Raw genomic sequence first — 17,477 nt, 5'->3', positions numbered from 1 at the left:
CCAGCCGGGGTTTTCTAAGCCACTCTACCGGGACTGTTGGCTCTCCAGTCCGTGTCAAAGGTAGGGCAAGCTATGCTATGCTATGCTTATAAGGCTGAACCCATTGAGATGTAATGATGAGTGTCATGAGCTGCGGGGAATAAACCTGACACATTTATTCTAGCACTCTGACTTTGTGTGTTTCATCTGCCGACCACCACGAACCTCTAAAATCACATATTACATTATTGGCGTCACGAACATTTAATAAATTGTAATTGATATTATTTGGTGGCTGCGGAAATGTTTATGAAACATAATAAGAAGCCTCCCGCCGTGGAGCAATCTGATGTGCCAGGTTGGACTGGCGAATGGAGTGAAGTTGCGCTCTGTCTGCGGGACGGCGGTGGTCGTCCCGAGCCGTGGGGAGATGCTGTGAAGGACGGCTCTCTAGCGGCTGCATTGCCTGCGCTTAAAGAAATTGTTGTTCCTCCGACATCCCCGTTGGGGGGGATTCAGAGGCGTGCGTGGTTTTGTGCATCAGCATGGCGTGTATCGCAGGAGAAAAAAGAACAGTTGGAAACACAGCTGTCTTTAGCCAGGCAAGAAGTAATGAAAATGCAGGCAGAGAAAGACGCACTGAATCACTGTTTGAACAAAGCTTTGGTGGGATTGGCTCAGACTCGGTGGCAAATGCGGAGGAGACCGCCCCGCCGTACTGACCCTGCCAAAGTCCGTACCGTGGCTGCACGGGTACGGGAGGATGCTAGTTGGGATCCCATGAAATGGGATGAGGATGTCTGGGACGAGGCTGAAGGGTTAGACTGGTATCAGGCAAAACCAGTGACCCGTCGTCGCCAGACTGAGGATATGGCTCAGTTAATGATGAGGGAAGGAGTGTTTCTGGGAACGGCTGATGCATGGGCTGATATGAATGTGCCCAAATCAGTACGGGATCAGCTGATAAAAACCAGTCCTCCACATTACAGACCCCTGGTGTTGACATTAATGTTAAATGCTGTAGACAGACCTGCTTCTGCTGTACAAGGGATGATAAGAGAATTAGAAAATCTGGCAGATGGATTTTACTGGACCATTGCCAGTCTCACAGAACTGTAAATATGCATGTACTGCTGTAGATACTTATTCTGGAGTATTGATAGTTCACCCCTGTAAATTTAGTAATCAAAAGGCAACGTTAAGGTGTTTAGACATGATTGAACAATATTATGGCATGCCTGTGCAAATTCAAACTGATAATGGATCACATTTCACAGGTCACATGGTAAGGAGATGGGAAAACCATGTAGAATGGATTTATCACATTCCATATCACCCACAAGCAGCAGGGTTAGACAGACAGACAGACAGACAGACAACTTTATTTATCCCCGAAGGGAAATTGCGTTGTTACAGTAGTCCAGTGTCATAAGTGGCATAAACTAGGAACAAAAAATAGAAGTAAAATATACAATATAAGTAAAGTGGAATAAAAATAGAAATAAAATAAAGATAGAAATCCAGAGTGGATTGGCAGATAAAGTGCAGTGGCAAGATGATGACTATGTAAATAAAGGATGTGCAAAGATGATACAGAATGTTGAATGATGTGCAAAGGATACAAATATTGTATAATTATATGATATATAGTATCAGAGCGACAGTTATAGGTTGCAGTAAGTGGTTGACTTAGTCCAGTTGTGTGATCGTGGCTCTGGCAGAGGTAGATGAGTTATGAGTTAATTGAAAGACTAAATGGATTATTAAAATCCTCACTGAGGAAAGCCTCAGGTGATAATAGTTTAGATAATTGGAAGCGCAATTTACCAGAGGTGGTTAAACAAATTAATAACAGACCCCTTGCAGAAGGAGTGACACCACTCACTCAAATGGTCATGGTGCGAAAGTGTTAAAATGTGGAAAAAACAAAATGATGCTAAATTCCACTGCGAGCCACGGCTCAGCAGGTTTTGGACCTGACAAGTAAATATAGCTGCTGAACCGTTTGTGGTCACTAAAGGTGACAAAATAGCTCAGCTGGTAATAAAACCATGTAATATGACAATGGTGCAAGAAATAACAACACCACAGGTGTTTACTACTAGAGGTCAAGGGGGATTTGGATTTAAAAGACTAATGCTGTGTGCTATATTCTTCTGAAGTCATGTATCTCTTTCAGCCTGGTGTGCCTGGTGGATGTCTGAGTGGGAGTGGAGGAGGTTGATCGGAAGATCCAATAAGGAGGGGACGCAGAAGGATCCTCGCTAGGGCCCGCCTGAGACCTGGTGGTGCTGCCTGCTGGGGCATGCTGCTAGCTGCCCTCACTGTCACTGCGATGACCCCCCACCAGTCGATGGAGGAAGTGGTTCAGTTTCGAATGGGCTGGAGGAACGCAACAACAATGAGGCCTGTTACATTGCCAATTTATCAGTTAAGAAATGCTACAACCATAGATAATCGGACTAACCCTTTTATTTACCCAGTGGACGCATTGCCAAAGGAACTAGTAATTAAAAATCATACAGCTCCACTGGTGACGACCTGCCAGGAAAAAGCACACGCTGTGGTTCGAACAGGAGAAATCACTTGGACAATGTTGCCCAACACTGGAAATAAAGCTAGCCAGGCCGTTCATCGCCTGGGGAACTGGATGCCGGTCCCTATAGGACCACAAAAAGAGACTGCAATCATTTTACAACAACAGTTGAAATGGCAAACTAGATTGTTTAATGACACTGCCGATGTTTTAATAAATGTAACCAAAGCTATTGATGCAACTGTGTGTGGTTTACAGGTGATATATTCCCGACTACAGGAGGAGAGGTTTGTACGGGTAATAACTACACCTAACCCAAATGAATGGAGACGATTGTTTGATATATCTGATGCTTTATGGTTACAAATAAAACCTGAACAGACTCGATGTAATATGACCATGTGTACAGTAAGTTGGATACAGTGGAATGTTACTCAAGTAATCACCATCTGTAAGTTTCAGGTATTACCATTGATCGTACATAATAAGTATATGTTTTTGAGAACTTACGGTGAATGGTTTAGTCCCCAAACCAATCACACGTATGACCTGACGGACTGTGAAACTACTGATCGAGGCCAAGCCTGCCTCTTATCTAAAGGGTATAGAAATCCATGCTTTACAGGAGACACGGCACTGTGTGAATGGTTTATAGAACCAGCTAGCGACATGCTATGGCAAGTGGGCCCCAACACCCTTTGCGTAGCTACTACTCACAACCATACTCAGTTGCCTACTGTACCGTTCTCAGGTTGTTTAAAAGGTTTACACCTATGGCATTGGCACAATGTAACTTACAGGTTGACTAACTTTACCACAGAATCTCATCTGACGGCTGTCCAGTGGAAAGTGTTACACCTACCATGGCGAATTTCTCTGGAGCGTTTCCAAAGTGCACTGTCTCGCTCCCGTGATCTTAAAGATATTATGTCTAGCCATTCTCAGAATGTTACCCGTGCCTTAGTAACAACTCTAGTTAACCGGGAACAGGTTTTGCATGCAGCAAGGATGGTGGAGATGGACAGTGCTCATCACTGGTGGGACATTTTTTCAGGAATGTCTGTCACCGCTAGAACATATGTAGCTCCACCATTATTGATTCTTGTGGCTATTTTATGTGTATTGACGCTATGCAATGTATTAACATGTCTTTATATACGCCGGATTAAACAACGATTGTCTAGGACCATATGATGCACATACATATTTTAGCAGAAGATGGACCTTATGGAACGATGTGTTATCATGTAACTGTGGATACAGATACTGATGTAGATCAGTTCACTTATATGCACTGGAGTAATCAAGATCGATGGGTGCACAATGATGTATATGCCACGCGAATGGAGTTGTTAGATTTCGTGTGTCATTGGGTCAATACTATCTGCCAGGAGTATCAACATGCTCCTGGCCATACTGAAGATGATGATGTTATCTGGGAAGGTGAAGGTTTTATGAATTAAGGCCATTTTAGGCCAGAGGTGGAATGATATGGGAATATCTAATTTGTGTCCTAAAATGACCATCTGTATACTATTGGTGTTATATAACTGCTTGTTCCCAAGTGACCACCTGCATGTTATATTATTCTGCTTGTTTTGGGAACTGTGTAACTGCCTATCTTTGGAAGGGTGAGAAAAGGGTGTCTTGTAAATATGTTTACAAGACAGGATCTCAGGACTCATCCTCGCCTGTGGGAAGGACCGGCCATCCTCTCTCTCATGCGATGTTGTGTTTTTTCTAAATAAGTATAAAGACGGGGAAATCCCACATCTCGGTAGAGTCTGCTGCGGGTTACGTACGAACGCCCAGCCGGGGTTTTCTAAGCCACTCTACCGGGACTGTTGGCTCTCCAGTCCGTGTCAAAGGTAGGGCAAGCTATGCTATGCTATGCTATGCTTATAAGGCTGAACCCATTGAGATGTAATGATGAGTGTCATGAGCTGCGGGGAATAAACCTGACACATTTATTCTAGCACTCTGACTTTGTGTGTTTCATCTGCCGACCACCACGAACCTCTAAAATCACACATTACAATGGGCTAACCCCCCGCTCTGCAAATAATTAATTAATAAATATTTTACAGAGAACACTACCACCACCCCACAACACAGAACTTCCTCCTGGAGTCTATGAACTTAGTGGGTCAACGTTTTGGAGGGGGAACTGTAATATTAAGGGTATGAATGTTTATTTGTATTTAAACCCTACATACTGTTATTTTATCAGACACAAATCTAGCAGGCCTGTGTTTAAAACGGTATGTCAAATTTTGTGAATTAAGTTAAAATGAAAAAAGAATTAAAGTTTGTCAAAAATGCAAAATCAATATATATATAATCAAGAAAATCAATATAGCAATAAAATTCTGCTTGGCATTTTGAATGAATAAGTCATTTAGGAAGGCCAATAACTGACACAAGAAACTTGTTTCTAATAATTAACAAAGCAAATTACCTGCTAAACCTTTGTTAAAGGGACATTGTGTAACATTTTGTTGTTTACTGGCCAAAATCGATGTCTGCATGCATATATGTGCTATCATTGGTGTATTATGACCTTTGGTAATGATCTGACACATTCTTGTAAGCAGAGAATTCTAGATTTGTTCATACATATGACGAATAAGCAGCGCCATGACGGTCTGCCATCTTGAAACTACAGTCGTCCGAAAGGGACATATAGCACCAACTACGTGTTTTCCCTGCGAACCAGCTCACAGTGATTGAGACGTGAGAGGAGAAGAAAAATAAGGGAAGGTTATTATCCCGGCAAGTTAGAAAATCTGTTAAACTGTTATTCACAAAAATGCAGGACCATGCATCTGCAACAGCAGAACTGGAGCCGTTTTTTACCATTGAGAAAAAAAATGAGAAAGGGGACTTAAAAGGCATCATGACCAGACTATATAAAAAGGACAAATACAAAAAGGAAAAACATCTGGCTAGCCTTTCCTGGATAGAAGGAACTGAAGAAGAAGAAAGATTTTAAAGGGATGCTGAAGTTGCCAGCTTTCTCCTCAAGTCAACAGTATCGCTTAAATTAGCCTCAAGCTAACTTTTTTCATTTGGTTTTGTTAGACAGTGTTGCTTGCTACCATGGGCAGCTTAACAGTAGTTTCTGCTAAAATGCACCAGCATCGTTGGTACAGAAGTGCAGGGCTCCAGACTGCGACCAAATGGTCGCATTTTGCGACTAAAATGTGAGATAGTGCGAGTGAATTTTTCATCTACTCGCGCAATGGCGACCAATACATTTGCAGGTCTTTTACTTGTAGTAGTTGTAACTGAATTCATTTTGTTGCTAACAAACTTCTGCTCCCCTCAAATTAGCTGCTGGTTTGCCGACGCAAACTAACTTCAACATGAGAAAAGGAGACAACACCAACGAAGAAGATGGCAGCCAATGTGCATGTGAGCGGGGACGAACGACCACTTGGCTTATGTGAAAAGAGGCGGGTCTTGGGGGAATTTATTATTATTCAGTGTATAACTTAGCGACTTTGTCACTATATTTAGCTAGTTTTTAGACCCCTTTAGCGACTTTTAAAAAAAAAGCAACTACCAACAAATATAGCGAATTTTTCTGGTATTATTGGAGACTTTTGGAGATGAAGTGAATGAATGTTGTTTACTCTTCTCAATAAGGAGCGGGTGCTGCGCACACCCCTCCCCCATCCAAAAGCACTGATACGAGGCTTGGTCTTCTTGGAGCAGCTCCCTGCTGCATTCAGAGCAGATGACTTTCATCTGTATTTCATGACCAGGATGAAAATGAAACGTACAAAGCTGCTGCTGGATGATCTGGTGCTGGCTTACCGTCAGAGTAATGTCTATGAAGAGTGTGGACAAAAATATTTAAAAAGTTAAAAGTGTGGTGAAATGCGAAAGACTCATAATTAAAAAACAAAATACACTTAAAAAAACTGGACTATAAAATGAAGAAAATATTAAAATAATTATTATTTTATTTATTTATTTAGCTGTTCTAAACATTTTTAGGTTGTCTTTTCATCAATTTTTGACTTTTGGTGGCAAAGTTGCCGTTCTGCTTCTACTACAAAGTGAAAATCAAATCAAATAATCAAATCTGATTTGATTTGACAAGTTCTATGTCTACTTGTTTTCTATTAGTGTGGCCATGTTGTCTCTGCTGCTGCACAAAAAAATGTGAATTGTAAACACTGTAATTTCTGAATTTATCGTTCAAGTATTTATCACTAATAGAGTGAAAATGAGAGAAAATGTGAATATTTGCTTTGCAAGACGATTTCAGTGTGCGCTCCTAAATTGTCTGCCTACGCTCCTAAAAATTTAAGTTAGGGGCCACTGTGCTCCTTGTAAAAAAAGTTAGTCTGGAGCCCGGAAGTGTATGTTTACATGATTTCAGTCGCTTTCATAGTCATGGAAAATGCCAGCTTTTTTAAAGTCATGGTGAAGCTGGACTAAAAGCTGGTGGGAAGCCCTTATAAAGTGGCTTTTACTGTGACAAAAAAAACAGTGCTGTGTCGAGGACAGTTTCCCCTTTGAGATCTGTTCCCCCTTTGAGAACCATTCTTCCTTCTAAACACAGAGAAACGATATCTGACAGTGAATTTCCGTCCACCAGAAATTTTCCCTCTGACCAATTAGGATCCAGGAAAAACTTCTTCACCTTGTTAAGTTTCAAATACAGTAACTGTTACTGATTAATATGTACTTCTGTATGTTGCTGGTATTATGAAGTAAACGGAAGTAAGCGAACTGTGTTGTTGTGTATATGGCGACTCTGAATAAAGTTAACATTCTTCATAAGTGAATACTTTGTGTGTAACAGAGTGAACACTCTATTAACTATCAGATGACATGCTTTCATTGTGTTGTTGAGGCTGTTGGAGATACAGTGGCTATCGTTGTTGCATTACGTGTTTGAGCTAGTGAGACGCTGGAATGCACTATACGTTAGAAGGCAATACACGATTCTCAACATTAGATGGCAGTAATTCTTACACAATGTTCCATTAAAATGCAAAAAAATAAACAAAAAAAAATTACAAATGTACCTTTTTCAAAGCTTTATAATCAATGAAAAACAGTGTTTTTATATAACTTAGGAAAAATAAAAAGACATGTTTTAACAATACGACTGAACTGAAACTAAGACTGACTTTTATTTGACTACTATGAAAATGTGTGTTAATCACACACACTCAGTGGCATAACATGCACAGATACCAATCAGTCTGTGAAAGTTACACATGAAATACGAGCCTGTCCAGATAAAATCTTTTTGGCAAAAGCTAAAACAGAGGCTGTCTGCTGCTTAAATCCGTCTTCAAATAAGGAGCAGAAAAGAATTTGATAGATTAGGTGCGTCTGACAGCTTCAAGGTGCCTGTGAACTTCTGTTTTCATGTCAGGATGCATCCACACTCTATAGAAGAGCTGGGGCTAATTTCTGATGATCTGATCTGATTTTGTTCAAGTTTCTGTAGTTTAAAAAGCTATCAGATGCCAATCTGAACAAACTGCCAGACCGAATGAACTATCCATTTTCACTATCACAGTGTGGCCCAATTTCATGATTGATCTGCTGCTTCTTAAATGTATGTTTTATTGTCTTGGAGTGTAAAAAGTGCACAAAAATCTGTATTTTCATGAGGTGCATTATCACAAAATGGAGCAGTACAGTGGCCTAATTACAGACCTGAGGCTCAACTTGGTGAGAAGCAGACTGTTGCGAAAAATACACAATATATACAAGAAAATTTCATCACACAAACTAAAAGAGAGAGAGAGGGGGAGAGAAAGAAAAAAAAAGGATCTGCTGATACTGAGGTAGTGTAATGAAGGGCGTATGACACATGATAATCAGATTTGTGAACCCAGTTTGGCCCCAGCTGCAGCTGAGCTATTTCAAGTCCTTTATATATATATATATATATATATATATATATATATATATATGAATGTTTCATCTGAATCTGAATGTTTCATTCAAGATATTATTAAGCCTCAGACTGAATCAAAATACAATCAAAATTCACAACAATATCCATTTTCCATATCAGCTTCACCCTGTTCAAGGTCATTGGGAAGCTGGAACCTAGCCCAGATGTTATCAGGCAAGAGGTGGCATACACACACCCAGACAGGTTGTCAATCCATTATGCAAACATTCACACTTATGGTCAATTTAGAACTGGCATGTCATCTAAAATGCAAGTGTTTTTAGATAGGGAAAATATGCTAACTCAACAGTGAGAACCTTCAGCTGAGTTTTGAAACCTTCTTGTTGTGAAATGACAGCCCTAATACACTACACCATTGTGCAGTCACAATAAATTTATATAATCCATTATGAAGCATTTATTTACAGCTGTAAATGAATTACATTACAGAAGTTCATTCACGGGCAGTACAGAATTGAGAAAGTTAACTGTCATTTTATAACCAAACTGTTGCTAGTTTGATTAGTTTTGACTCTTAGTTGGATCTGTGATGGACTGGAGACTTACCCAAGGTGTACCCTCCCTCTCACGGGATGAAAGCTGGGATAGATTCCATCTCCCCCACAACTCTGGGCAGGATTAAGAGGATGGATGGATGAATAGCTGGATGGATAAATAATCTATTTAAAAACCTCCCTTTTCATTGTTTCTGGTCAGAGATTTGCAACATTTCATCTGCAATTCAGTTGTGTTCAGTCATTTTTATATATTGAAAATCATCTGACCCATTTATTTCTGGCCTGGTCCCACCTGTCATTGTATTATTAATGATGCAACAAAGGATTAGAGGTCTGACCCGCCTGTTAAATTCAGAAATTTCTCTAACCATCCCCGTACACGCCATATCATCATTAATAGTATGATGAATCTATCTTGATGAATCTGTTTGCCATAAATTGACCCTCATGGGACAAACGAAGTGTTTGAATGAATTTAATTGAATTGGATCTGTTTAGAGGGGCTGCAATTAGTTCCACTGTAATGCACTGTAATGTATGAAGAGTAGATTGTACCATGGAGGAGTTATACCAGCCAACTCGTACAAATTATCTATGAATAGTAAAGACAGGAGGTGTACATGTAAACAGTAGCTTAAGGCTTGATATCTAGTTCAGCTTCTTTTCTAGTCATCCGCTCTTCCTGTCTAAAAACATCACACTTTAGCTGTCACTTCCCAGACTTTATACAGGATACTGTATGGCTGAGAAAGAGAACAGAGCCAATTCAGAAAAACAGAACTGCACAGGAAAATCTGGTAACAATCAAATAATAGTAAGGGATTCAAAAATAAGAAGATAAAGTTAGGATTTTACTTCTAAAGCCTGTTTATTATTGTATCTCTTTGTTATAATATACTGGAATCATATTTGGGGTTTTGGGGTAGTTTTTGTTGCATGGATTATGTTGTGAGGCAATTGGATTCCTGTGAGATTTGCAAGATCAGTTAGAAGAGGACTCGGCTCATCTGGTTTCAGGCTATTTGTGAAAAAAAATTCCGGCTAATTTACACTGTACACAGGTAGCCACAGGTGGGTTTTGCATGTATGTGTGACAATATTTCACAATGCCAACTTGCATCCAGCTATTTACATAGTTACATTTTACCCGTCATAGATAATCAGAGAAAATGCAACCAAAGTGCTGTAATCTGATAAAATGCTGCAAACCATAAAAACAAATAATAGGAATGTTTATCCACTTTATCTCATACACAAGCACAAGTCTTTGCAACCTACAAACAAATATGCATGCGAAGATCAGATTTTAAGTCATCAATCCTCCTCCTGGGAGACCGGAACTCATGTATGAGACTTCTGTATTTTCATCTTATTTGCAGTGTCAAAGAAATTGGTTTCTTGAGGTTGAGAAATTTCTATATTAACCATATTTCTGTTTTTCCTTTTTAAATTACAATGCTTTTTGACACTTCATTTCTTGGCCTTTTTTGTTAAGATGACATAAGTCTGTAAAATCTTCATCAAAGAAACTTTTTGTGTGTTTTTTACAACCTATAAAACACAACACAGGGCTACTGCAAATCATTTACCCACATGCAAACAGACGATTAACAGAAACACAGTTTATGGTTTATCAAACAAGGGGCAGTAAAATGACATTTAGTTTGGCTTGCAGGGAGAGGCTACTGAAGTCCTAACTGAGAACAAACCAACAATTTCCTTCAAAACAATTTACCTGAACTGAAACTGAATTGCAGTGAATTACAGAATGTCTTCCTTGCTCCTTGGGGGAATTTTTTTTTCTTCAGATTGAGTTGAGTAAAAACACATGATCAGAGCAATAAAAATATGAAATGAATGAACAAATCCCAAGAATATCTGATTCTTAACCCCAGATTAAATTTCACTTGTGCAGGATACACAGGCTCACTGCCTGTGTTCAAGTTAGATTTACACTGAGCCTTTCTCTTGTCTGCATCAGACGTGAATCCATTGTTTTTGAGTCTTTTAGGCAGACAGAGAAATGTAAAATATGTGCTTCACCTGAAGCTAAAATGAGATCAGTGGTTAAAGACTGGCTCAAGATCTCTGTGAACACCACAGAAACCCAGTTGTGCTGTTGTGAGAAGTATAAAAGCAGACAAGCCCTTTGGTGTTGTGTGTTTTTGTGCATTGCTTTGTACTAAAATGTGATTTTATCCTCAAATTAGTAACAGTTAAAAGCAAACACAGACTGTATAAGCCAATAAAACACAAACATTCATTTCTTTTGTGACTTTACTGAACACAATCATTGAACATTCCCAGTGTTGGTGGAGACAAGTGCAACTTGCAGGTTATGTTAGTCACAAAGTATGCAAAATGTTTTGTGGATATGTGTATTATAAATATTGCAGTTAAATTTAATGTAATTTGTGGGACAAAACTGTGGGAATCCACATATGTTAGCCTTCGGAGCAGTGCACCTAAAAACACTTCTCCTGTCCAGCATGTCAAATTACATAACATGTTCCATAGTCTCTGCTTCAGCATCCTGTAAAGTGTAGCCCATGTAGTTTTTATGGTTGTGACAAAGCTAGTCGTCAGACTTCATTACTGTGAATTATCATGCTCGTACAGGTTCCACAAACTCCAGCTTCTCAGGGCAGTTTTCTGACCTAACAAAGCTAACAACCTAGCTTTCCCGTCTGTGTGCATTTTCTGCAGGCCTGAAAGAAAAATTGAGGTTGAGTTTTTAGGCAGAAAGATGAAGTTCCAGATGGGAACCTGGTCAGGTGATAGCCAGTAACACTCAAATCTTTGCTGCCTGTGAATACAGGAAGCGGACTACAAAACAAAGGTTATTGTGCGTTAAACAGAGGGCATTGTGGGAAAACAAAACAAAAAAATATACACATTTGTAGGATGACAGGCAGCTCTGGCTGGGAGAAATGGCTCGCAGTTAGAAGAACATAGTGAAATTTCTGATAAATAAAATAAATAAAATCAAGCCAAGACCACTAGGCTCTGATGCAGCTCCATGTTTTACTCTTACTGTATGTGATGGAAAGAAAAGTCGTCCTAACCAAGTTTTATTCTTTGCTGCTTGTCATAACAAATATGAGAAACCATGTTACACGTTTCCACTCAGAAAGTAGTAGTTGTCAAGTAGTCATCGAGGGAAAAAAATGCATCAATAATAATTTTATAATTGATCGCGACCATCTGAATTGTAATTGAATTGAATCATGATTTTTTATTTATTTTTACAATATTCTTATGATAATTTAATTAGGATAAAAAAAGAACTCTGATTTAACTTTTTTTTTTTTTTTTTTTTTTAAGTAGTAGCAACATATTACTCAATGAGATTTTTGGTACATTTAACTTCATTGTTTTTTATTTACCATGCACTACTGCTTTTGTGTCAGTGTTGCTACATAACCCTTGCTTCTTTTCTATGAACATGGACGCTTGCTTTGATGATAGACTTCTGGGAGCACTGTTTTATTCACATCTCTATAATAGATCAATTGTAGGTCATGGAACAGAAAGTTAGTATGAATGGGACCGAGTGCACATCTTCATTGTCCCAGTTGTTTTTGTGTCACAAGCATGCTGTTTGGAGTATGAGTCAGAGGAGCAGTGAGTATCCTACATTTTCCACAGCCAGTTTTGCATTTAGCTAGTTTTCACTTCAGTAACTATAATTTGTTCATCAATTAACCAAAATAACAAACCCTTAAGTATGTAAATGGAAATGTTTATTTTTTGCAAATTTTTTTCCGAATTCAGTGGAGTTTATGAGTAATTTTGAGCAGAAATTCTTCAGTCTTATTTAATATTTCTTATAGTGATAAAAGAAGGCCTCGTTCCTAATTCATGTAATGTTATTTATGGATGCATATTGCTGCTCAGTGTGGCTAGCAGTCCGGATAGCTTTTTAACTACCCACAGTTAGCTAGCAAGATCTGGTGAGAGTACTTCAGCTAGCAAAAGTAGTTAAACAATTTTAGTTTGATTGGTAAACACAGAGGAGAATATGATCTTTAATGAGTTAACCTCTGGTAGATGTGGGCTAAAAACCACTAACACATACTAGTATTACCATGTGTCAGCTGGATGCTATGCTCTACTTATGGCAGTAGTTACTGTTTACAGCTTGGTTATTAACTAAAATTTTGTTACTCTGTATTTTTTGTTTTCACAAATTATATACATATTTAGGTGATTTTAGATTAGTCCATTAACTCTACTCTGGTTTCTGCTTTCTTATTTATGTACTTAAGACCCAGCTACTAGCAAACTACAGTGTTACCTGCCAGTTTATCACCTAAACTTAGTCTTTGCTCACCTGCATCCTCGTCCCTGAACAATTCCCTGTGTACTTTCACCATGGATCATTTGCCAAACTGACACTTTGAGCTTCTTGCCATCACATTCCAGGATCCTCCTGTCTGCCGGTATTCTGCCTGGTTGTAATCCTGCCCTGAGGACATGGACTCTGCTTCTGACTCAGTCTGCTGTGTTTGCAGCTCTAGTTTTTGCGGAAATACAAAACCAAATAATTATCTCTGCTGATTTCTGTGCTGTGCTTTTATGCTCTGCATTTTTTTTTATTTTTTTTTTGGGGGGGGGGGGGGTAATATAAATACATTTAATAATTTCCAATTATAATTTATTGTCTACTAAGATAGATAGATAGATAGATAGATAGATAGGTCAATTTCTTGCTGTTTCTCTAAATTATTCATATGATTTTACCAGGATATTGACAGTCAAGCAGATGGGTTTGAAAAGCAGCTGATATCCTAAACCTAAATTAAAACATGCAATCAAGTAAGTAATTAATTAGTATTCAAGAAAACAGTTAATGTTTTTTTTATCACTGGTAATAGTGAGAAAAATCAGGCAGCAGAGTTATTGTATATGTGATAAACTGACTAAATTAGATGAGCACTGTGGTGCGTTCTCAGGTAATCAGTTTCATACCAACCATGGGATGAATTTTAATTACATTCTACAGTCTTCTGTGAGTAAACTCTGTCAATATAAGTCAAAGACTCTGAGTTTCCTAGGTGAAATCACCCTTGTAACATGGTTGAGGAGTTTGAGAAACCCCATGACCCAAAGAGCTGTTGTCAGAGTGGTTAGTCCCTGGTATGTCTACCTAGGCAAACTGAACTCAAGGGAGCGGTCAGACTAAAAGTGAGTCAAAGACCTCAATGGAGCAACACCACAATCATGCTGTCTGAAAAAAAGGAAACCGAGACACTGCCCAGTGAGGGAGCTTACCAGTGAGGGCCTGGCTGCCAAACTTAGCCTCCTGGGACTCGACTGAGCTCGGGCAGAAAAATACATGGGATGCCACATTCGCATGGGCTCACTCACTTTAAGGAAAAGTTGGTGCAGTGAGAGTGGGGAGGTACGCAAAAGGTAAGGGATTGCTGTTGCCTCTGTGATCTGACTTCCGATAGGATGGATGGATGGATGGATGGATGGATGGATGGATGGGTGGGTGGGTGGACGGACAGCTGGATGGTCTTGATTTTAGCAGCTTTAAACATACAAATTTCTTTCCTTTCTTCACCATCTTCTTCTACTAAAAAATTACAAGTAATTCATAGAATCAAAAAGACTGGTAGTTTCTTTCTTTCTATTCACTTGGGTTCTCTCCCTCCTCACTCATAACTTGAGCCTTTTGGTTTTTTTTGTTTTTTGTTTTAATAAAATGGCAATTCTTCCTGAAAATGCATGCCCCCCTTTTTTGGTATTGTTTAGCTTTTTTGTTTTATGGAAGCGAGGTGGAATCAAAATCAACTTTGTAAAGAGAGAGAAGGACGGAGTGCAGATAGCAGGTGATGGAGTGAGACGGGATTGTTGCTAATAGAAATAAGACAAACATTTCACACCATGTTCAAAGAAAACAAATGAAAAGGAATGAGATAGAATAACAGCAGGATGCAGAGAGGAGCAGCTGGAGTATCTGAAGTTAAAATCAAACAATAATAAATCATACAAGTCTCCTAATAAATTGTAGGCTGGAGTGTTTACATTTCCCTGGCCTGTCTGTCTAAACCAAATGTCTGTGGTTGACTAAAACATGCTCTCAGTGGACTCATTCTCATTCACGGGGTTACACACCTGCATAAAGCGTCACAGCCTACACAGCCACAACCTGAGCAGGAGGCGATGAGTATAACACCAGAGGCATGCTTTATTTTTTATGCTGCTTGTCTAATAATATTATGAGGGTCAAACCATCTGAAAATGGTTATCATCCAGAAATCATACAGTAAAAAGCCAAAGGACTAGAAATTTAGCATGATTAAATAGAGGTAACAATTTGATTCCATCTAATCCTAAAAACCTTAAAATCTTATAATAGAAAAAACAGGCATGGACTTGGCTGTGTGAGCTTGATCCAAAGTTTCATCTGACTTGTCTTCCAGTTAACGTTATATAAATTAAAAAGCAATGATCTGCTTTAGCACCAACTCCCAGCTAGTTAAGATTAACCATCTAATAATCAGTAGCAGCGGATAAATGCATACTGTGATCCGCTTTGTTGTGGAATTTAATAGTACTCACAAAGGCTCACAAAAAAAACTGTTAGAAGGATTTGATAGTCTAACACATGAAGGGAACAACACCCAATTTTCCTCAAAACGTTTTCTAATAAACAAAGGGATATACCAGGAAAAGGTCAGGAGCTAATTTGCAATGTTGGGCCTGTTTTCTGCACCTTTATGAAAAGCCTTCATTTCACTCATACACACACACACACACACACACACACACACACACAACAAAATTACTGAATCACTTAATCAAGTCTTTGTGTTGATGTGCCACTTGTATAAAAATAAGCTTTTTTCTGCTTGACCAAACTCATGTTTCTCACCATTTGCATTTTACAAAAAGGGTATATTATGCTTGCTTGTGGATTTTGATATAGAAAAATGGTAGAAAAATCAGTTTAGGAGGCTAACAAACTTAACCCAACTATCTCCTATCCTTTAACAGTAAGTAAATAAAAGGTCAACTTTACTGCAATTATACCATATAATGTAAAACTGGCATATGAAAGGTTTTCTAACAGTTATATGTGTCTTCATAGCCTGTGTATAAAGCCCAAAAATGAGGAATTCTGTCACCTCTCTCGCATGCGCCACTTTTTAGCAAATGTGTGCTCAAACGGGTGAGTCTGAGATCCCTTTGTGACATCACGAAGGGAAGAAACCACTGTGAACATAGCTGTAAAGTATCTGACATAAACTGAAGCAACACTAGCTTGTAACAGAGGGCACAACTGTGTTTACTCAACAGATTTAACATATTTCCGATGGTCTACATAACTTCCGTATTTCCTAGTGGTCAAAACAAAATGTTCCTTGTTTTGAATGATCACAAACCCAAAGTGTCTGCCATGCAATGCTGGAGGTGAATAAATGTACATACACCATATATTCAATGTATGAGTGTGTGGAAAGCAAAATTGGGAATTCATTAACAATTCAATAAAAACACACTGTCAGCAGAGCAAAAATTCAAGTTTGATTTTTTAATGCAAAGATGTCCCACTGCCCATCACGTTGTTCCTAAACACTGAAAGCAGCTGAATTCCTCAAATGGATGCAGGAATGTTTAAGCCATGGAATATTTTCCATCAACCAGTCTGTGTTTTGGAAAATGTGAGAAATTTTCTGCTGCTGTGCTGTGTATTTGTAATGTTTTATATCACACACACAATTCTAAAACAGAGTGGATTTTACCGAGAGAAATGACATGGTACTGCACTAAAAATTATGTAGATGGTGAATGGCAACATACTAAGGAACCACAACATCTGTCTTCATCTGTTTTTATCTTCCCTGCTTCCTTCGTTCTGGCATTTTTCCCTTTTGTTCATTGTTCTTGTTAATTTCCACACGTATTCTCACATCTTCATCTCCACACTCTTTTCCTTCTCACTCCATTTCTCACATTTCTTTTCCAATCTTCAACATTCTCTTGCTTGTAAAATATGGGAATTTCACAATTTCTGATGTTTCCTCTTTGCCTCTAGTTTGCACAGCAGACCAGCCAAAGTTAGCATAACTTAACTTTAAACAAACATTCCCTATAGAATAAAAAATAAAAATAACTCAAGGGTTGTCCAATATCTTGGAATGATTTAGAATGGCTGCAAATAACATACAATTTAAAAAGAGGAAAAACATATAATTGCAATATTGTAGGTGCAGAAACAGAGGAATAACTGAAGATGCCTGTTTTTAACTAACAAGAAAATAAGAGAACTACACCACAGTGAAACACCCATCCACCTGCGAAGTCCACCCACAGGCGTAGATCCGCTTCCACAAAGTAATATGACGGGATTTGTCCAGTAATTTGAGTTTCTAGTATCCTGTCGGCTATAATCTGATTGAGTCTGTTTTCTGTCGGAGACAGATTTTAAGAGAGGACATCAGATTGGAGTTAACACTGTTTGTCTTTCTGTTTCCTACACACACAGACAGAAAGCCCAAAAAGC

At 38.7% G+C, this 17,477-nt stretch overlaps 1 protein-coding gene across 2 annotated transcripts in view; it reads right to left on the bottom strand.

The window, feature by feature from the left end:
* Positions 1-17,477, bottom strand: part of si:dkey-247m21.3 (5-hydroxytryptamine receptor 4) — a 53,351-nt gene that overhangs the window by 14,352 nt on the left and 21,522 nt on the right. The window lies entirely within an intron of this gene.

The sequence above is a fragment of the Melanotaenia boesemani genome, chromosome 19, assembly GCF_017639745.1.
Source record: "Melanotaenia boesemani isolate fMelBoe1 chromosome 19, fMelBoe1.pri, whole genome shotgun sequence".
Classification (NCBI taxonomy): domain Eukaryota; kingdom Metazoa; phylum Chordata; class Actinopteri; order Atheriniformes; family Melanotaeniidae; genus Melanotaenia; species Melanotaenia boesemani.
This window is presented reverse-complemented; position numbering and strand designations above follow the sequence as displayed.